The sequence below is a fragment of the Atractosteus spatula genome, chromosome 20 (genome assembly GCF_055471065.1).
Source record: "Atractosteus spatula isolate fAtrSpa1 chromosome 20, fAtrSpa1.hap1, whole genome shotgun sequence".
NCBI classification, from domain to species: domain Eukaryota; kingdom Metazoa; phylum Chordata; class Actinopteri; order Semionotiformes; family Lepisosteidae; genus Atractosteus; species Atractosteus spatula.
The window spans coordinates 3,390,626-3,413,758 of NC_142725.1; positions in this window are offsets into that span (position 1 = coordinate 3,390,626).

Genomic DNA, 23,133 nt, shown 5'->3' on the forward strand with positions numbered 1-23,133 from the left:
CGTTTTTCAATCTTTAGCATCCCAATGTAACTGCTGGGCTCAGAAGAGCACACTGAGTCAGCTCTTCGCCCCACTGTGCAGAAGATCTCAAAACGTGTTTTTCAGCCCGAGATAAATGCGTTTTTCAATCTACAGCATCCCAATGTAACTGCTGGTCTCAGAAGAGAGCACTGAGTCAGCTCTTAGCCCCACTGTGCAGAAGTTGTCAAAACATGTTTTTCAGCATGAGATAAACGCGTTTTTCAATCTTTAGCATCCCAATGTAACTGCTGGGCTCAGAAGAGCACACTGAGTCAGCTCTTCGCCCCACTGTGCAGAAGATCTCAAAACGTGTTTTTCAGCCTGAGATAAACGCGTTTTTCAATCTGGAGCATCCCAATGTAACTGTTGGGTTAAGAAGAGCACACTGAGTCAGCTCTTCGCCCCACTGTGCAGAAGTTGTCAAAACGTGTTTTTCAGCCTGAGATAAACGCGTTTTTCAACCTGGAGCATCCCAATGTAACTGCTGGGCTCAGAAGAGCACACTGAGTCAGCTCTTCGCCCCACTGTGCAGAAGTTGACAAAACGTCTTTTTCAGCCCGAGATAAATGTGTTTTTCAATCTGGTGCATCCCAATGTAACTGCTGGACTCAGAAGAGAACACTGAGTCAGCTCTTAGCCCCACTGTGCAGAAGTTGTCAAAACGTGTTTTTCAGCCCTAGATAAACGCGTTTTTCAATCTGGAGCATCCCACTGTAGCTGCTGGGCTTAGAAGAGCACACTGAGTCAGCTCTTCGCCCCACTATGCAGAAGTTGTCCAAACGTGTTTATGAGCCCGAGATAAACATGTTTTTCAGTCTGGAGCATCCCAATGTAACTTTTGGGCTCAGAAGAGCACACTGAGTCAGCTCTTAGCCCCACTGTGCATAAGTTCTCAAAACATGTTTTTCAGCCCGAAAGAAACGCGTTTTTCAATATGGAGCATCCCAATGTAACTGTTGGGCTCAGAAGAGCACACTGAGTCAGCTCTTAGCCCCACTGTGCAGAAGTTCTCAAAACGTGTTTTTCAGCCCGAGATAAACGCGTTTTTCAATCTGGAGCATCCCAATGTAACTGCTAGGCTCAGAAGAGCACACTGAGACAGCTCTTAGCCCCACTGTGCAGAAGTTGTCAAAACGTGTTTTTCAGCATGAGATAAACGCGTTTTTCAATCTTTAGCATCCCAATGTAACTGCTGGGCTCAGAAGAGCACACTGAGTCAGCTCTTCGCCCCACTGTGCAGAAGATCTCAAAACGTGTTTTTCAGCCCGAGATAAACGCGTTTTTCAATCTGGAGCATCCCAATGTAACTGTTGGGTTAAGAAGAGCACACTGAGTCAGCTCTTCGCCCCACTGTGCAGAAGTTGACAAAACGTCTTTTTCAGCCCGAGATAAATGTGTTTTTCAATCTGGTGCATCCCAATGTAACTGCTGGACTCAGAAGAGAACACTGAGTCAGCTCTTAGCCCCACTGTGCAGAAGTTGTCAAAATGTGTTTTTCAGCCCTAGATAAACGCGTTTTTCAATCTGGAGCATCCCACTGTAGCTGCTGGGCTCAGAAGAGCACACTGAGTCAGGTCTTCGCCCCACTATGCAGAAGTTGTCCAAACGTGTTTATGAGCCCGAGATAAACATGTTTTTCAGTCTGGAGCATCCCAATGTAACTTTTGGGCTCAGAAGAGCACACTGAGTCAGCTCTTAGCCCCACTGTGCAGAAGTTCTCAAAACATGTTTTTCAGCCCGAAATAAACGCGTTTTTCAATCTGGAGCATCCCAATGTAACTGTTGGGCTCAGAAGAGCACACTGAGTCAGCTCTTAGCCCCACTGTGCAGAAGTTGTCAAAATGTGTTTTTCAGCCCGAAATAACGCGTTTTTCAATCTACAGCATCCCAATGTAACTGCTGGTCTCAGAACAGCACACTGAGTCAGCTCTTAGCCCCACTGTGTAGAAGTTGTCAAAATGTGTTTTTCAGCCCGAGATAAACGCGTTTTTCAATCTGGTGCATCCCAATGTAACAGCTGGAGTCTGAAGAGCACACTGAGTCAGCTCTTAGCCCCAATGTGCAGAAGTTGTCAAAACGTGTTTTTCAGCCCGAGATAAATGTGTTTTTCAATCTGGTGCATCCCAATGTAACTGCTGGACTCTGAAGAGCACACTGAGTCAGCTCTGAACCCCACTGTGCAGAAGTTGTCAAAACGTGTTTTTCAGCCCGAGATAAATGTGTTTTTCAATCTGGAGCATCCTAATGGAACTGCTGGGCTCAGAAGAGCACACTGAGTCAGCTCTTAGCCCCACTTGGAAGAAGTTCTCAAAACGTCTTTTTCAGCCCGAGATAAACACGTTTTTCAATCTGGAGCATCCCAATGTAACTGCTGGGCTCAGAAGAGCACACTGACTCAGCTCTTCGCCACACTATGCAGAAGTTGTCAAAACGTGTTTTTGAGCCCGAGATAAACGCGTTTTTCGGTCTGGAGCATCCCAATGTCACTGCTGGGCTCAGAAGAGCACACTGAGTCAGCTCTTAGCCCCACTGTTCAGAAGTTGTCCAAACGTCTTTTTCAGCCCGACATAAACGCGTTTTTCAATCTGGAGCATCCCAATGTAACTGCTGGGCTCAGAAGAGCACACTAAGTCAGCTCTTCGCCCCACTGTGCACAACTTCTCAAAACATGTTTCTCAGCTAGAGATGAACGCGTTTTTCAATCTGGAGCATCCCAATGTAACTGTTGGGCTCAGAAGAGCACACTGAGTCAGCTTTTAGCCCCACTGTGCATTTGTAGTCAAAACGTGTTTTTCAGCATGAGATAAACGCGTTTTTCAATCTGGAGCATCCCAATGTAACTGCTGGGCTCAGAAGAGCACACTGAGTCAGCTCTTCGCCCCACTATGCAGAAGTTGTCCAAACGTGTTTTTGAGCCCGAGATAAACGCGTTTTTCAGTCTGGAGCATCCCAATGTAACTGTTGGGCTCAGAAGAGCACACTGAGTCAGCTCTTAGCCCCACTGTGAAGAAGTTGTCAAAACGTCTTTTTCAGCCCGAGATAGACGCGTTTTTCAATCTGGAGCATCCCAATGTAACTGCTGGACTCAAACGAGCAAACTGAGTCAGCTCTTAGCCCCACTGTGCAGAAGTTGTCCAAACGTGTTTTTCAGCCCGAGATAGACGCGTTTTTCAATCTGGAGCATCCCAATGTAACTGCTGGGCTCAGAAGAGCACACTGAGTCAGCTCTTAGTCCCACTGTGCAGAAGTTGTCAAAACGTGTTTTTCAGCCCGAGATAAACGCGTTTTTCAATCTGGAGCATCCCAATGTAACTGCGGGGCTCAAACGTGCAAACTGAGTCAGTTCTTAGCCCCACTGTGCAGAAGTTGTAAAAACTTGTTTTTCAGCCCGAGATAAACGCGTTTTTCAATCTGGAGCATCCCAATGTAACTGCTGGGCTCAGAAGAGCACACTGAGTCAGCTTTCGCCCCACTGTGCAGAAGTTGTCAAAACGTGGTTTTCAGCCCGAGATAGACGCGTTTTTCAATCTGGAGCATCCCAATGTAACTGCTGGGCTCAGAAGAGCACACTGAGTCAGCTCTTAGCCCCACTGTGCAGAAGTTGTCAAAACGTGGTTTTCAGCCCGAGATAGACGCGTTTTTCAATCTGGAGCATCCCAGTGTAACTGCTGGGCTCAGAAGAGCACACTGAGTCAGCTCTTAGCCCCACTGTGCAGAAGTTGTCCAAACGTGTTTTTGAGCCCGAGATAAACGCGTTTTCCAGTCTGGAGCATCCCAATGTAACTGCTGGGCTCAGAAGAGCACACTGAGTCAGCTCTTACCCCACTGTGAAGAAGTTGTCAAAACGTCTTTTTCAGCCCGACATAAACGCGTTTTTCAATCTGGAGCATCCCAATGTAACTGCTGGGCTCAGAAGAGCACACTGAGTCAGCTCTTAGCCCCACTGTGCAGAAGTTCTCAAAACATGTTTTTCAGCCCGAGATAAACGCGTTTTTCAATCTGGAGCATCCCAATCTAACTGTTGGGCTCAGAAGTGCACACTGAGTCAGCTCTTAGCCCCACTGTGCAGAAGTTGTCAAAACGTGTTTTTCAGCATGAGATAAACGCGTTTTTCAATATTTAGCATCCCAATGTAACTCCTGGGCTCAAACGAGCAAACTGAGTCAGCTCTTAGCCCCACTGTGCAGAAGTTGTCCAAATGTGTTTTTCAGCCCGAGATAAACGCGTTTTTCAATCTGGAGCATCCCAATGTAACTGCTGGGCTCAGAAGAGCACACTGAGTCAGCTTTCGCCCCACTGTGTAGAAGTTGTCAAAACGTGGTTTTCAGCCCGAGATAGACGCGTTTTTCAATCTGGAGCATCACAATGTAACTGTTGGGCTCAGAAGAGCACACTGAGTCAGCTCTTAGCCCCACTGTGCAGAAGTTGTCAAAACGTGTTTTTCAGCCCGAGATAAACGCGTTTTTCAATCTGGAACATCCCAATGTAACTGCTGGGCTCAGAAGAGCACACTGAGTCAGCTCTTAGCCCCACTGTGCAGAAGTTGTCAAAACGTGGTTTTCAGCCAGAGATAGACGCGTTTTTCAATCTGGAGCATCCCAATGTAACTGCTGGGCTCAGAAGAGCACACTGAGTCAGCTCTTAGCCCCACTGTGAAGAAGTTATCAAAACGTCTTTTTCAGCCCGAGATAAACGTGTTTTTCAATCTGGAGCATCCCAATGTAACTGTTGTGCTCAGAAGAGCACACTGAGTCAGCTCTTAGCCCCACTGTGAAGAAGTTATCAAAACGTCTTTTTCAGCCCGAGATAAACGCGTTTTTCAATCTGGAGCATCCCAATGTAACTGCTGGGCTCAGAAGAGCACACTGAGTCAGCTTTCGCCCCACTGTGCAGAAGTTGTCAAAACGTGGTTTTCAGCCCGAGATAGACGCGTTTTTCAATCTGGAGCATCCCAATGTAACTGCTGGGCTCAGAAGAGCACACTGAGTCAGCTCTTAGCCACACTGTGCAGATGTTGTCCAAACGTGTTTTTGAGCCCGAGATAAACGCGTTTTTCAGTCTGGAGCATCCCAATGTAACTGCTGGGCTCAGAAGAGCACACTGAGCCAGCTCTTACCCCACTGTGAAGAAGTTGTCAAAACGTCTTTTTCAGCCCGACATAAACGCGTTTTTCAATCTGGAGCATCCCAATGTAACTGCTGGGCTCAGAAGAGCACACTGAGTCAGCTCTTAGCCCCACTGTGCAGAAGTTCTCAAAACATGTTTTTCAGCCCGAGATAAACGCGTTTTTCAATCTGGAGCATCCCAATCTAACTGTTGGGCTCAGAAGTGCACACTGAGTCAGCTCTTAGCCCCACTGTGCAGAAGTTGTCAAAACGTGTTTTTCAGCATGAGATAAACGCGTTTTTCAATATTTAGCATCCCAATGTAACTGCTGGGCTCAAACGAGCAAACTGAGTCAGCTCTTAGCCCCACTGTGCAGAAGTTGTCCAAATGTGTTTTTCAGCCCGAGATAAACGCGTTTTTCAATCTGGAGCATCCCAATGTAACTGCTGGGCTCAGAAGAGCACACTGAGTCAGCTTTCGCCCCACTGTGCAGAAGTTGTCAAAACGTGGTTTTCAGCCCGAGATAGACGCGTTTTTCAATCTGGAGCATCACAATGTAACTGTTGGGCTCAGAAGAGCACACTGAGTCAGCTCTTAGCCCCACTGTGCAGAAGTTGTCAAAACGTGTTTTTCAGCCCGAGATAAACGCGTTTTTCAATCTGGAGCATCCCAATGTAACTGCTGGGCTCAGAAGAGCACACTGAGTCAGCTCTTAGCCCCACTGTGCAGAAGTTGTCAAAACGTGGTTTTCAGCCCGAGATAGACGCGTTTTTCAATCTGGAGCATCCCAATGTATCTGCTGGGCTCAGAAGAGCACACTGAGTGAGCCCTTAGCCCCACTGTGAAGAAGTTATCAAAACGTCTTTTTCAGCCCGAGATAAACGCGTTTTTCAATCTGGAGCATCCCAATGTAACTGTTGTGCTCAGAAGAGCACACTGAGTCAGCTCTTAGCCCCACTGTGCAGAAGTTGTCAAAACGTGTTTTTCAGCATGAGATAAACGCATTTTTCAATCTTTAGCATCCCAATGTAACTGCTGGGCTCGGAAGAGCACACTGAGTCAGCTCTTAGCCCCACTGTGCAGAAGTTGTCCAAACGTGTTTTTGAGCCCGAGATAAACGCGTTTTTCAGTCTGGAGCATCCCAATGTAACTGCTGGGCACACTGAGTCAGCTCTTCGCCCCACTGTGCAGAAGTTGTCCAAACGTGTTTTTCAGCCCGAGATAAACGCGTTTTTCAATCTGGAGCATCCCAATGTAACTGCTGGGCTCAGAAGAGCACACTGAGTCAGCTCTTAGCCCCACTGTGCAGAAGTTGTCAAAACGTGTTTTTGAGCCCGAGATAAACGCGTTTTTCAGTCTGGAGCATCCCAATGTAACTGCTGGGCACACTGAGTCAGCTCTTCGCCCCACTGTGCAGAAGTTGTCCAAACGTGTTTTTCAGCCCGAGATAAACGCGTTTTTCAATCTGGAGCATCCCAATGTAACTGCTGGGCTCAGAAGAGCACACTGAGTCAGCTCTTAGCCCCACTGTAAAGAAGTTGTCAAAACGTGGTTTTCAGCCCGAGATAAACACGATTTTCAATCTGGAGCATCCTAATGTTGCAGTTGCTTGGCTCAGAACAGCACACTGAGTCAGCTCTTAGCCCCACTGTGTAGAAGTTGTCAAAACGTGTTTTTAAGTCCGAGATAAATGCGTTTTTCAATCTGGAGCATCCCAATGTAAGTGTTGGGTTCAGAAGAGCACACTGAGTCAGCTCTTCGCCCCACTGTGCAGAAGTTGTCAAAACGTGTTTTTCAGCCCGAGATAAACGCGTTTTTCAATCTGGAGCATCCCAATGTAACTGCTAGGCTCAGAAGAGCACACTGAGTCAGCTCTTAGCCCCACTGTGCAGAAGTTGTCAAAACGTGTTTTTCAGCCCGAGATAAACGCGTTTTTCAATCTGGAGCATCCCAATGTAACTGCTGGGCTCAAACGAGCAAACTGAGTCAGCTCTTAGCCCCACTGTGCAGAAGTTGTCCAAATGTGTTTTTCAGCCCGAGATAAACGCGTTTTTCAATCTGGAGCATCCCAATGTAACTGCTGGGCTCAGAAGAGCACACTGAGTCAGCTTTCGCCCCACTGTGCAGAAGTTGTCAAAACGTGGTTTTCAGCCCGAGATAGACGCGTTTTTCAATCTGGAGCATCACAATGTAACTGTTGGGCTCAGAAGAGCACACTGAGTCAGCTCTTAGCCCCACTGTGCAGAAGTTGTCAAAACGTGTTTTTCAGCATGAGATAAACGCATTTTTCAATCTTTAGCATCCCAATGTAACTGCTGGGCTCGGAAGAGCACACTGAGTCAGCTCTTAGCCCCACTGTGCAGAAGTTGTCCAAACGTGTTTTTGAGCTCGAGATAAACGCGTTTTTCAGTCTGGAGCATCCCAATGTAACTGCTGGGCACACTGAGTCAGCTCTTCGCCCCACTGTGCAGAAGTTGTCCAAACGTGTTTTTCAGCCCAAGATAAACGCGTTTTTCAATCTGGAGCATCCCAATGTAACTGCTGGGCTCAGAAGAGCACACTGAGTCAGCTCTTAGCCCCACTGTACAGAAGTTGTCAAAACGTGGTTTTCAGCCCGAGATAAACACGATTTTCAATCTGGAGCATCCTAATGTTGCAGTTGCTTGGCTCAGAACAGCACACTGAGTCAGCTCTTAGCCCCACTGTGTAGAAGTTGTCAAAACGTGTTTTTCAGTCCGAGATAAATGCGTTTTTCAATCTGGAGCATCCCAATGTAAGTGTTGGGCTCAGAAGAGCACACTGAGTCAGCTCTTCGCTCCACTGTGCAGAAGTTGTCAAAACGTGTTTTTCAGCCCGAGATAAACGCGTTTTTCAATCTGGAGCATCCCAATGTAACTGCTGGGCACACTGAGTCAGCTCTTCGCCCCACTGTGCAGAAGTTGTCCAAACGTGTTTTTCAGCCCGAGATAAACGCGTTTTTCAATCTGGAGCATCCCAATGTAACTGCTGGGCTCAGAAGAGCACACTGAGTCAGCTCTTAGCCCCACTGTACAGAAGTTGTCAAAACGTGGTTTTCAGCCCGAGATAAACACGATTTTCAATCTGGAGCATCCTAATGTTGCAGTTGCTTGGCTCAGAACAGCACACTGAGTCAGCTCTTAGCCCCACTGTGTAGAAGTTGTCAAAACGTGTTTTTCAGTCCGAGATAAATGCGTTTTTCAATCTGGAGCATCCCAATGTAAGTGTTGGGTTCAGAAGAGCACACTGAGTCAGCTCTTCGCCCCACTGTGCAGAAGTTGTCAAAACGTGTTTTTCAGCCCGAGATAAACGCGTTTTTCAATCTGGAGCATCCCAATGTAACTGCTAGGCTCAGAAGAGCACACTGAGACAGCTCTTAGCCCCACTGTGCAGAAGTTGTCAAAACGTGTTTTTGAGCCCGAGATAAACGCGTTTTTCAGTCTGGAGCATCCCAATGTAACTGCTGGGCACACTGAGTCAGCTCTTCGCCCCACTGTGCAGAAGTTGTCCAAACGTGTTTTTCAGCCCGAGATAAACGCGTTTTTCAATCTGGAGCATCCCAATGTAACTGCTGGGCTCAGAAGAGCACACTGAGTCAGCTTTCGCCCCACTGTACAGAAGTTGTCAAAACGTGGTTTTCAGCCCGAGATAAACACGATTTTCAATCTGGAGCATCCTAATGTTGCAGTTGCTTGGCTCAGAACAGTACACTGAGTCAGCTCTTAGCCCCACTGTGTAGAAGTTGTCAAAACGTGTTTTTCAGTCCGAGATAAATGCGTTTTTCAATCTGGAGCATCCCAATGTAAGTGTTGGGTTCAGAAGAGCACACTGAGTCAGCTCTTCGCCCCACTGTGCAGAAGATGTCAAAACGTGTTTTTCAGCCCGAGATAAACGCGTTTTTCAATCTGGAGCATCCCAATGTAACTGCTGGGCTCAGAAGAGCACACTGAGTCAGCTCTTAGCCCCACTGTGAAGAAGTTGTCAAAACGTCTTTTTCAGCCCGAGATAAACGCGTTTTTCAATCTAGAGCATCCCAATGTAACTGCTGGGCTCAGAAGAGCACACTGAGTCAGCTCTTCGCCACACTATGCAGAAGTTGTCCAAACGTGTTTTTGAGCCCGAGATAAACGCGTTTTTCAGTCTAGAGCATCCCTATGTAACTGCTGGGCTCAGAAGAACACAGTGAGTCAGTTCTTAGCCCCACTGTGAAGAAGTTGTCAAAACGTCTTTTTCAGGCCGACATAAACGCGTTTTTCAGTCTGGAGCATCCCAATGTAACTGCTGGGCTCAGAAGAGCACACTGAGTCAGCTCTTCGCCCCACTGTGCAGAAGTTGTCCAAACGTGTTTTTCAGCCCGAGATAAACGCGTTTTTCAATCTGGAGCATCCCAATGTAACTGCTGGGCTCAGAAGAGCACACTGAGTCAGCTCTTAGCCCCACTGTACAGAAGTTGTCAAAACGTGGTTTTCAGCCCGAGATAAACACGATTTTCAATCTGGAGCATCCTAATGTTGCAGTTGCTTGGCTCAGAACAGCACACTGAGTCAGCTCTTAGCCCCACTGTGTAGAAGTTGTCAAAACGTGTTTTTCAGTCTGAGATAAATGCGTTTTTCAATCTGGAGCATCCCAATGTAAGTGTTGGGCTCAGAAGAGCACACTGAGTCAGCTCTTCGCCCCACTGTGCAGAAGTTGTCAAAACGTGTTTTTCAGCCCGAGATAAACGCGTTTTTCAATCTGGAGCATCCCAATGTAACTGCTGGGCTCAGAAGAGCACACTGAGTCAGCTCTTAGCCCCACTGTGAAGAAGTTGTCAAAACGTCTTTTTCAGCCCGAGATAAACGCGTTTTTCAATCTAGAGCATCCCAATGTAACTGCTGGGCTCAGAAGAGCACACTGAGTCAGCTCTTCGCCACACTATGCAGAAGTTGTCCAAACGTGTTTTTGAGCCCGAGATAAACGCGTTTTTCAGTCTAGAGCATCCCAATGTAACTGCTGGGCTCAGAACAACACAGTGAGTCAGTTCTTAGCCCCACTGTGAAGAAGTTGTCAAAACGTCTTTTTCAGCCCGACATAAACGCGTTTTTCAATCTGGAGCATCCCAATGTAACTGCTGGGCTCAGAAGAGCACACTGAGTCAGCTCTTAGCCCCACTGTGCAGAAGTTGTCCAAACGTGTTTTTGAGCCCGAGATAAACGCGTTTTTCAGTCTGGAGCATCCCAATGTAACTGCTGGGCTCAGAAGAGCACACTGAGTCAGCTCTTAGCCCCACTGTGAAGAAGTTGTCAAAACGTCTTTTTCAGCCCGAGATAGACGCGTTTTTCAATCTGGAGCATCACAATGTAAATGTTTGGCTCAGAAGAGCACACTGAGTCAGCTCTTAGTCCCACTGTGCAGAAGTTGTCAAAACGTGTTTTTCAGCATGAGATAAACGCGTTTTTCAATCTTTAGCATCCCAATGTGACTGCTGGGCTCAGCATGAGATAAACGCGTTTTTTAAATCTTTAGCATCCCAATGTAACTGCTGGGCTCAGAGGAGCATACTGAGTCAGCTCTTAGCCCCACTGTGCAGAAGTTGTCCAAACGTGGTTTTCAGCCCGAGATAAACGCGTTTTTCAATCTGGAGCATCCCAATGTAACTGCTGGGCTCAGAAGAGCACACTGAGTCAGCTCTTAGCCCCACTGTGCAGAAGTTGTCCAAACGTGTTTTTCAGCCCGAGATAAACGCGTTTTTCAATCTGGAGCATCCCAATGTAACTGCTGGGCTCGGAAGAGCACACTGAGTCAGCTCTTAGCCCCACTGTACAGAAGTTGTCAAAACGTGGTTTTCAGCCCGAGATAAACACGATTTTCAATCTGGAGCATCCTAATGTTGCAGTTGCTTGGCTCAGAACAGCACACTGAGTCAGCTCTTAGCCCCACTGTGTAGAAGTTGTCAAAACGTGTTTTTCAGTCCGAGATAAATGCGTTTTTCAATCTGGAGCATCCCAATGTAAGTGTTGGGCTCAGAAGAGCACACTGAGTCAGCTCTTCGCCCCACTGTGCAGAAGTTGTCAAAACGTGTTTTTCAGCCCGAGATAAACGCGTTTTTCAATCTGGAGCATCCCAATGTAACTGCTGGGCTCAGAAGAGCACACTGAGTCAGCTCTTAGCCCCACTGTGCAGAAGTTGTCAAAACGTGTTTTTCAGCCCGAGATAAACGCGTTTTTCAATCTGGAGCATCCCAATGTAACTGCTGGGCTCGGAAGAGCACACTGAGTCAGCTCTTAGCCCCACTGTGAAGAAGTTGTCAAAACGTCTTTTTCAGCCCGAGATAAACGCGTTTTTCAATCTAGAGCATCCCAATGTAACTGCTGGGCTCAGAAGAGCACACTGAGTCAGCTCTTCGCCACACTATGCAGAAGTTGTCCAAACGTGTTTTTGAGCCCGAGATAAACGCGTTTTTCAGTCTAGAGCATCCCAATGTAACTGCTGGGCTCAGAAGAACACAGTGAGTCAGTTCTTAGCCCCACTGTGAAGAAGTTGTCAAAACGTCTTTTTCAGCCCGACATAAACGCGTTTTTCAATCTGGAGCATCCCAATGTAACTGCTGGGCTCAGAAGAGCACACTGAGTCAGCTCTTAGTCCCACTGTGCAGAAGTTGTCAAAACGTGTTTTTGAGCCCGAGATAAACGCGTTTTTCAGAATGGAGCATCCCAATGTAACTGCTGGGCTCAGAAGAGCACACTGAGTCAAAATCAGTCAGAGTCATAGTTTTTTTCAATTTCTGAAAACAAACCAAGGTATGTGTCAAAATTTTAAGAGATGAAACATGAATTTTAAATTAAAAGTTTAACCTATTTCCAAATAACAAAATTATGATATTCTATATTAAGTGAAAACATACTACCTTTTATTTTTTTACCCTAAGTTAAGGAGTACAGTTTTGTTAGATAAAAATTAAGATCTACCTCCTCTCATTTGCAGTCAAATGTGCTTCAAGTGTATTCAAACATTTTGCAGTACAAATACTCTAAGATGGTTTCTACAATTTCTGAATTTCATAAGAAATTGAAAGAATGTCTATCACCCTAAGCAGACAACTTCTTGTTTAGGTAGTACTGTATATATTCAAAGAGCAGACTCTTTATGTTCAGAGATGTCAGGACATGAGCAGTGTTATTCTCACTATCAACATTTGTTGCTTCTGAGCTTTGTACATTTTCTGTGTATTTGACAGTTCTGCATTTCTTTCTAGGTCCTACCTTGGGTTCCCAATCTGTCCAGCCAGTATGGATATTCTTCTGAACCCAGGAAGACAGGACAATTGGTGATGTTGACTGTTCATTCATATTCATGAGCTATGAAAGACAAGTGGGCATACAGAGGTGTAGCAGTAAGTGCTGTTGCTTCACAACTTTTGAGTCCTGGGCCTTGGGGTGCCTTCTCTGCAGAGTTGGCATGTATCTCTATCTACACACATTTTCTCCAGGAGGTCCAATTTCCTCAAGATTAATTGGTGACAATGGTGTCCCACTTTCCTCCCTGTGCTAAGGGCTTGGCACTGGATTGGCATGATCCTTGTCAGGATTAAGTGTTTCTTGATTTTGGGTACATGGATAAAAAACTAAGACAAAATAGTGTTGCAATGATAAGTATTGTTGCTTTGCAGTTGTTTCAGTTCCTAGGGTGTTGTCTGTGTTAAGTTTGTATGTTCTCCCCGTGTTTGTGTGGTTTTCCTCCAGTTTCTCAAGTTTCCTCCTACAGTGCAAAGACATACTGGTAGGTTAATTGGCTCCTGGGAAAAATTGGCCTTAGAGTTAGCATGTTTGTGTGAGTGTGTGTTTGTGTCTGTGTTCCCTGTTATGGACTGGCATCCTGCCTCATGCCCTTTGCTTGCTGGAATAGGCTCCAGCTCCCCTGCAACCCTATCAACGTAGGGTTAGAATCAATATTCTAAATTAATATTTATATTATGCTATAGGGATTCTTCCCTTCAGCAGCAACTGGAAAGAAATGACAACTACCAAAAGAAAACTTGTTTCAGTCTGCTAAACCCTTGAAACTAATAATAATTCCTGGACACTCCACTCAAAGTGCTTTACAGGTAATGTGGACTCCCCTCCACCACCACCAATGTGTAGTCCCCACCTGGATGATGCAATGGCAGCCAAAGTACACCAGTACACTCACCACACACCAGCTCTAAGTGGGGAGGAGAACAGAGTGATGAAGCCAATTAATAGATGGGGATTATTAGGAGGCCATGTCTGGTACCCTAGGATTTTAATGACCATGGAGAGTCAAGACCTTGGTTTTACATCTCATCCTAAGGACGGCATCTTTTTACACTACTAGTGTATAGTAGTGTGGGTACTATACTGGGGCATTAGTACCCACACAGACCGCAATTGTGAGTGCCATATATTGGTCCCACTAACACCTCTTCTAGCAGCAACCTTAGCTTTCCTAGGTGGTCTCCCATCCAGGTACTGGCCAGGTTCACACCTCCAGAGCTTCAGTGGGTTGCTACTTGTGAGTAGCATGGTGATATAGCAGCTGGCTAGGGTGTAAAAGGGATGAAAAATCACTTTTAGGATAATAATCCAAAGCATAAAGTAAAAACTACACAAGAGAGACTTAAGAGTAATAAATGAATGTTCTTGAGTGGCATTGACTAATTCTTCATTTGAATCTTTTTGACAGTCTGTGGAAAGACTTCCTTAAGCAATCCCAAAGAAACATGATAGAGTTTAAGCAAACCTGCCTAGAAAAGTATGCAAAAATTGCACAAAGCCAGTTAAAATGTAGATCTTACCTAAAATGAAAAAATACCTATGTATAATTTTGTAAGCTCACAAAACGGGACACCATTGGATAGATCTGTATATCTAGAGGAGAATAACTGTTTTTATAAAAAAAAATACACCAGAAATATGTTGTATAATTTTTTTTGCTTTATTATTCTGTACATTAATTACATCATTAAATTTGCTTGAACTTTCCAGCTTATCCAAGCCATTAACTGAAAGAAGACCTGGATCTTCTTTCAGTATTACTCTATCAACATTTCTGAGTATGTACACTAGGTTAGCATTATTTATCTGTCAGATGTGCAATTTAAAATATGTCACCACAAATTCTCCCATTAGCCACTGTCAGAACATCTCACTGAAGCTGCCTATTAGCTGAAAGAGAACTATTCTAACATTTAAGTTCTGAATGCCTATTGTGTTCGACTGTAAGATGTTCCTCTCCATGATTCTGCATTCTGAAAGGAAACCACAGAACTACCTCCTCAATTACATTGATTTTGCCTCCTTGCAAAAAGATTAGGTCTTTGCCTCAGTACCAAACTTAATTACAGAAGACCTCTCCATCCAAAAATGTGACAGGTTATTTTTTCTTCTTATGCCATTGTCTCCATCCTTTTTTTCTTAAATTGAAAAAAAATGTTTTGCATATTAACAAATCATAAAAAAATCACAAAAAAGTAAGGCTGAAATACAAGTAAAATCACATTGACAAGTTACACTGAGAGTAACTATTTTAAAAAATAGGCTTAAGTGGTTTGAATAATGTCATTTTACATAATAGGAAATAATGGGATTTACGGAGGATTCGCAACTATTAATTCCTGGTTGTCCTTTTCTTGGCTGTGTTTTTGAAGTACTTTGGGGACCAAGTCATAAAACAAATGTATTGTAAATTACAGTGTTGTAATGCATCAAATTAGTAACAGTCAAATTAGATAATGTGTGATAGAACAGAAGTTGTCCCTTTTAGTTTAAATACTCATGAAATCAGTTTTACAAAGGAAAAAAAACAAGCATACTTTCACAGTTTTGATTAACAGGGAAAACAGTATTGCTGTACCCAAATATTCCAGATTGGGTTTGCACACTGACAAAGGGTAGAGCTGGAAAACTAAAATCACTTCTCATCAGCATTATCGTCAATAATTTTTGACAACTGACAAAAATACTGATATAATCCAACCACACATCCTCAGTTTTAAAGCTTGTGCTCTGTTTGTGTTCAGATTTGCAATGGTGTTGCTTAGTTTTTTTTTGTTTCCCTACTATTCTGCCATGCTTATCACCAAATAACTTGCTTTGTCATTCATGCCATGGTTCCTTGTATCAGGCTTCAACCCTCTGTACATTGTCAAGCTTTAATATGGTGTTGTTGGGCACTACTGCACCTAGATTATGTTTTTTGGTACATGAGATAATAAACTGTACTGGGATCGTTTAGAAGAAAGTGACCTTGTGGTTATTTCATGTAGAAAGATGCTTTTCATACTGCTTATGATGAACACAGTTTGAACAAAGTTCAAAATATCTGCATTATAATATATAACAATAAAAGCAACAATACATACTGTACTATAGCAACACAAGATTCCCTGTAATCACTTTTCTTAACACCTGGCATCTGATACCTGACCTGTCCATCCATGTGGTCAGGAATGAGAGCTGAGTGATGCTGGTAAGTAAGACAGTAGAAATTAAATAGAAGACAAGGAGAATCCCTCTGGATTAGGCACTTTGAGGTGTATTGTTAGTAACAGTTATGAATGGACAATTATAAATAGAAGTGTGGAGAAGCAATTTAGGCAATTTGAAATGTGTGCAGACTGCTCATATCCACAAAGTCACAGAAAACTATTATCTTGACACCAGACAGTTTTGCAGGTGCTGCTATTAAATATACATATGACTCAGACAGCTACTGTATAATCATAATGGAAGTCATATCTGAATCACTGAATACAAATTAGGATTGTCTGAAACAGACACAACTGAACCCAATTCTCTTTTGCAAGTCAGCCTGTTGATTCTATTCTGACAGAAAACATTCATTTCTATAAGAGATTAAGAAATAAGATATTTATATTAAAGATGCTCTAGCATCTACATTTCTAAAAGGTAAGCAGACTTAGTGCTCTCTACCATTTACAAGTATTCTTTTCATTCACACTCTTATTTTTGGTAAGAAGTTCTCCCATTCGATTTATTTCATAAACCAACTTTATCTCCCACATTGTCTGCACCTTGAAAAGCTGTGTATAAACAAGAGTCTCCAGGTCTCCTGGAGGACAGGAGCCCAGTACTACAATACATTGTAGTTACTTGTAGATAGTATTGTATAGGTGCTAGGTAACTGCTAAATGATTAATCTCTGAACACTAACTTAACATAATTTAATTGTCATTACCTACATAATGACAGGTGATTTTGTCAGTAATTTTTATACATCATTTGAAACACAAATATGGATCACCCCTCAAGGAGAAGTGCTTCCTTAATTGAACAAATTACAGATTTCATCGATCAATAAGTGCTCCCAAACCAGAGTGACCTATAAGATTGACTGGACTGTGGCTCTCCAGAAACATTTGTCATTTGATCCAAGGTTTTGTATACATGCAAAAGAGTTTGGTAAAAAAAATCCTACAACTATGTTAGTTGTAGTGTCTATAGGACAATAGTGACAAGCTATTTTATAGACTGAGTATTAGTGTGCATAGAAGTATGTTTTTGCATTAAACTACATTAAATCAATATAATAAACGGGGTGGAGCAGTGGCACTGTGGCTAAGGATGTGTACCTGTGGCTGGAAGGTTGATGGTTCAAATCCCATGTGTGGATGATATGGTTACCCCCAACTGCTCCAGGGGTGCTGTACAATGGCTGACCCTGTGCTCTGACCCTAAGCTTCTCTTCCTGTATGTGTGTCTCATGGAGAGCAAGCTGGGGTATGCAAAAAGACAAATGAATATAATATAAAGCATATGTCAATAAAAAAGAAAATTAGATGTATGTAATTATTTTATTGTATTTTGGGGGATAAAAGTATGTACTGTGTTGATTAATATAATTATAATGTAGAAACCTGTTAGGAAAACCAGAAAGTATATTTAACTATTGAATCTTCCGGGGAAATATTATGTTTCAAGACATGGTATGGCTACATCTAATCATTCACACTCGAAGAAGGCTCCACAGCCGAAACGCTGTTTCTTTTCTTCTCTTTTCAGCATGGTATAAACCTTTACTTGATCCTTTGCAGCCTATGCATGCTGACGCAGCTACCTACTTGAACTACATGGAATCATTGTTGTGCTTTTACAAAAAAAATGTCAGGCTTTAAAATCCATACACAGGTGTGCAGGACTGAGATATACTCAGTGAAACAATGCTTTCCCATTGACATTTCCTCTCAACAGCCAAAGGCTCTGAGTGCTGCAACACTGAGGTAGAATAGTACTTAACTGCAAATCAAAGCCTAAACAATGGCAGAAAGAGATGAAGCCCTTTGCTAAAACACAGATTAGAAACCAAATAACAGGAAAAAACAAATGAGTAACAACGTCTTCAAAGCACAATAATGCCCTGCAAGAAATCTTGATGCAGCTCTATTAATTGCAAAAATATAATACAAAACTGCAATATTCTAAGTAAAGCTGATTTACTGTCACAATCAGTCCATAATTCTTAAACTAGTCTCATAAACTTCACAGTAGCAGAGTAGCAGTTTCCAGCAGGAACAGAATTCTGTGCTGGTTAAGATCATCAGCCTCTCTGAGAACAATACATCACAAAGCATTTTCAAAAGAGGTCTGCCAGGGACTCTGAGTACTGAGGGCCACAGCATGGTTATCTGTGGAATGCAGTCCAAGAAATTTCAAATATACCACTGGCTGTCGCTAACCAGCCTGCCCAAGAGCTGAGTCCCAGGCCTTCCTGTCTCAGACAGCACAAACACCTGTGCATAATCAGAAGCCTGAGATAGGAGGCCTGTAATATTGTGTTTAACACACAGGATTTACCAAGTGTGGTTTGTATTTTCTAGATGTGTTAAAATTTCATATTTATTCCGAACTTGAAATTTCTTAGCTTTCTTATTAAACCGAAACTGGGAATTTTAGGTTGTCTAACCTCTACATCTTTGATTTGGGAATTTTTCAGCTTTTCGGGTTTGAAATTGAATTACAAAAATACTGTATCTCCTGGCTTTGTGCAATGCAGTGGCTCAAAGTACATCTGTAAATAAGTACAGAAGCCTGATTACTGTTGAAGAATTCTGTGACAGTGATTATTTGCCCCACCAGACAGGCATGTAAAAGGAAAAGGAAGAATTGCATGACATGAAATCTTTCTAAAGTGAAAACTATGGAGCATGTTTTCATTCCCTCAATGGCTGGTAGTGCCAACAGGAATATTTTCATGTGAAAAAATACTATGAAATAATTTAGGATTTCTAACAACTGAAGATCCAATCATATTTACAGCCTACACAAACGGTCCTCCACAAATTAAAGGAAAAAGATTTATTAGTTCAGAGCTAAAATATATCTCAGCTGTATTTTTTAAATCATTTGTCTCAATTCTGCAAGAAAGTCAATGACATAAATAAAATCGAAGTACTTACAGAAGAAGTGTGCAGTGAAAATTGGAAACAAAAAAGACTTCTTCACTCAGGGTTGTGGGTTGAGACAAGGATGTTACCTGAACTCAGCACTATTCAACATATTTATATCATCTAATAGAGATGTTGGAACAGACTACAACTCCTGTCCTCACATTGCACAAACAGATAAAGTTTCTGCTCTTTGACATTGACCTAGTCCTGCTATCGCCTGCTGTCGAATAAGGGCTATAGGATTACCTGGAATTGTTGGAGCCCTGTTGTTGGACTTAAGCACTGGCTGTAAATCTGGACAAAACCAGAGTCATGGTTTATCAGAAGAAAAATAGATCTCAGGAAAACAATAAATAACAACACATAAGGCACATGATGGTAAAGTATGTTAGCATTGCTGCCTTGCAGCACTGGGGCCCTAGGTTTAATTCCCAGGGTGCTGTCTGCTTACAGTTTGTATGTCCTCTCCATGCTTGCATGGGTTTCATCTTGGTGCTACAGAGTCCTCCTACAGAAAATGATAGATGGAACACATACAGTAACCTCCTACAAATAAGTTGAACTGAAGATCGATTCATGAGGGAGGTTTGACCTGGCAGTGAGGATAATGAGGTAGGACTCAGGAGAGGAAGGTTCTTCTATGTCATAAGAAGGAGACTTTGCAATACCACCCCACCAAAAAAAATCTGACTCTGAATATTTGAAAGTGTAATTCAACCAAAGAGTAAGGTCTAATCACAAACCAGAACTACACTAAAGAAGAAAAACACCCCATAGAAGCCATGAATACAGAGTTCTCTAAGAAACACAAAACAATACATGCAGGGATGAAGGGGGGACAGACTGTTCAAACCCTAAGCAGAATTTGAATGTCCAGGACTAGTTTCAACACCTTTACTCTTAGAAACAGTGCCAGGGGATCTTTAATGACCAAGCAGTAATAAAAAGGCATAAAATCTCATCCAAAGGACAGCAGTTCCTACAACAAAGCAGTGTCTCAGCTCTGGTAACCATACTGGGAGATTGGCTTGAAAATTCTGACCAGAGGAAAGAGTCTACTGGTCAAACACCAACACTTACAGCAGCAACTTGTTTTTATCAAAGAGGTCTCCCAGCCAGCACTAAACAGGTCTAGCTTTGCTTAGTGTTTGACAGCTGAAATGCTTAGTGTTTTAGACTATATCTTGGATTAAAGTCCTGAGTGCACTGTTTGATTGATGTGCCATATGTATTTCATCATAAAACCATGGCTTTAAGTTTATTCCTATGTTTAGCTAACCAAGATCTAAAGCTATTTCATCTGTGATGGTTGAGCAAAGAATTGATAATGTTAAAATAAATGTTTTCCAGTGTGAGGTCAGTGTGAATCAAATAGAGAAGAATGATCTATATCATTGGTATACTGTCACCAAGTAAAAAAGTATGGATTTGTTCAGCATAAAAACCGTACTCCTGGACTTAATATTGTGAAGACAATGAATTATCTTATTGGTCAATCTGCCTTGATGCACAGTTGAATGCAAACAAGGACATTCAACTTCACAACAACGTTACTTGGCTTAGCTGTGGGAAGTTTTTGCAGCTCTTGATGCATTTAAAAAGATGTTTTTATTAAAAATGAGCCAAAATAACCTAAAATAGATTATAACAAATAAGTTTTGCAAATAACATTTCTAACTGACAGCATCACACATCTTCACAAAATCCATCTGTAGGGAACAAGAAAACTGGGTCGTTTTGAATTACTGTTGGTATTTCTTGCAAAATTCGTCTTTTATTTCTTGGGACATTGACACCTGTTCCATTTTCTGATGTTTTCAACATCTTCAAAACTATCAAAACATTGTATCAACAGTGCTGCTGAGATTAGATTGTACATGCAAGAATATCCGAATATCCGAATTTCTCTCTGATATCAATGTTTTCTTTTATGATCATTCTTTTTATGACAATGAACAACATTGATATCAATGACATGGATTTGGCAGTGTGTCAGTAAATGAGTGTTGAGTGTTGATGGTTTCAAAATGCAGCTTATTGAATTACAATGTCCAGACGTATCAGCCTTGAAGTCTAGGGATACACACCCACTTCAGGGAAAGCATGGGCAAGCATCATGCTAAACAATAAGATCCACATCTTAATTATTTAAGCAGCTGCTAAAATGTAGGTAGGACTATTAATTGATATTGTAAAATGTATGAGTGGCACACAAATCTGTTAATAGAAATGAATACGTTAACTTTTGGTATGCCACTTCTGAAAGATTATTGACCCCTAACTACTGTGTAGCAAAACCAGAAGCCCTGCGTCACCAGAAGATCAGGCGGTTTCCAAACCTAGTGTAACCTTATCATTCCCGTGATGTGAGAGTAAATTTTTCTTCATATTACACCACTGGGCTTCAGATCTCTTAAGATGTGGCATTATGGGAACATACAGTAATACTGAGTAAAAAAAAAAACACTACCAGAAACAGAACAGCACAGAATTAAGTACAGAGGATGTAATAGCAGCTCAAACAGGTAAGAGAATAGTATAACACTCTGTTAAGTGGCTACAGGATGAAAATAATTTGAATCATTTATTATTTTAATATCTGCCAGTTTATAAAAATGAAAACTATCTTGAGATCTACGGCAGATTACTTAGTATATCTTCTGCTCTTGCTTGTATTATCTCAGTGTGAAAACAACTGTCACGCATCAGATTAATGGCAACACTGCCTTTTATTTTTCAGACCCCTTTCAGGATCCTAACTCTTTCATAGTGATCCCCTCTTGGGAAACACTGCGCGGTCCTCTTACTCACTACCTATTCTAACTAACTCTTCACTCTTTTTCTTCATTAGTCAATAAGAACTACACATCCTCATCACACTAATTAGATCTTCTGATTAACACTACACATTTTGTCTTCCTCAATCACCAGGGACGAGAGTACAGTATTTGATTAGACTTAATCCTTGTCACTCAATTGCAATCTTTCCTAAAATCATTTCAACACAACCACACTCTAGAGTATTCAACTTGATTAACTCTGTGTCACTCATACTGCACACTAAAGTAATCACTTGCAATCAATGTTTCATTTGTACTCATTACCCTGATTTTCAGTAATATGTCCCATTACTAACTATCCTGGCTCATGCTGTTTGGCCACGGATGCTTCCCTAGAACTAACATTTGCATCTTGTGGAAACTTCTTATTTCTACTCTTATCTCACTCTCTCTGAGATGACCTGTCAGTCTGCTGCTAGTCAAGTCCAGGGAGAACTGGAGTCAACCTGTGCCATTTAAACTCTTCTCTCTCAGCTGTGGTAAAAACATGCACTGCTACCTTGCCAAGCACTGCCCCACTCCTCCAGGTGTAGGAGGGTGCCTCCAGTCTGTCCTGATTCCGCTGCCCAGCAATATTCCTCGGCAGTGCACCTCAACCAGCTGGATCCTGGCAGATGAAATACCCTGCATCCTGTCTGTCCTGTACCTCTGATGGTCCATCAATACAGCTTAAACTGTTTTTTCAGGTGAGAAAAGGGGAGAGCTGTTATTCTTCTTCCTTCCAGGCTGGAGCCTAGATACAGAATGAAATTACCTCAGAGGAGTAATCAGTTCCATGATGAACTTTTCCTCACAACTCCTTATTTACATGGAATTTCATTCCCTCTGAGTGCTAATTACTCAATCAGACCAGCTGTGCCTCATTCTATTTTTTGTTCTCACAATGCCACTTCTCATGGCCTCACACATAGTCAAGTCATGGGTCAAGTTTTCCCATCATGTCTGGAAGGTCATTGCATGCTGTTCCTTAATGGGACAGTGCAGGCCAGAGCACAAGTGACACACTGACACTTCCTTACTGAGACAGCACAGACCAGAGCAAAAGAGGCACACTAACAAAACACTTACTCCATGAGATAGTGCAGATCATAGCAGAAAACACACACTAACACTCCCTCATTGACACAACACAGACCAGAGCAAAAGAGTCATTCTCACACTACATCTCTGAGACAGTGCAAACTGGAGCAGAAGTGATACACTGAGACACTGCAGGCCAGAGCAGAAAGGACATGGTGATACTCGCTCACTGAGACAGAGCAGACTAAGGTCTGCTCAGACAAAGGTAGTTCAAGGGTTCTTGTTAAGTCACTGCATGCTTGGTTGCATTTCTCAAAACATTTTTTGCATTTTACGGTTTCAAACTTGATGCTTTTAACACAGTATTTTGCAGGTATGACACAAGATATGAAAGCATACATGGAAAAAAACAGATAAGAGATGAGATTTAAACTCTTCGTACAGTGTCAGCTATTTAATCACAAAAATATTCTATCTGGTGGGGAGATACTCCATGAAATACAAAATACAATGTGTCGTTGAGACTAAACCCCATATAGCCCATCTACTGTAGAATGAAATTAACTTAAATTCAAGTAAAGCCTGACTGTGATACAAAGCCTATGTCACTGACTAAATATTGTTAAACAATAATTTGTGCCAGAGGGCAAATAAACTTGTTTTTAAATGTGCTGATTTTTTTCCTCTAAGACTTTTTTGTAGTTGAACATTTGAATAATCACA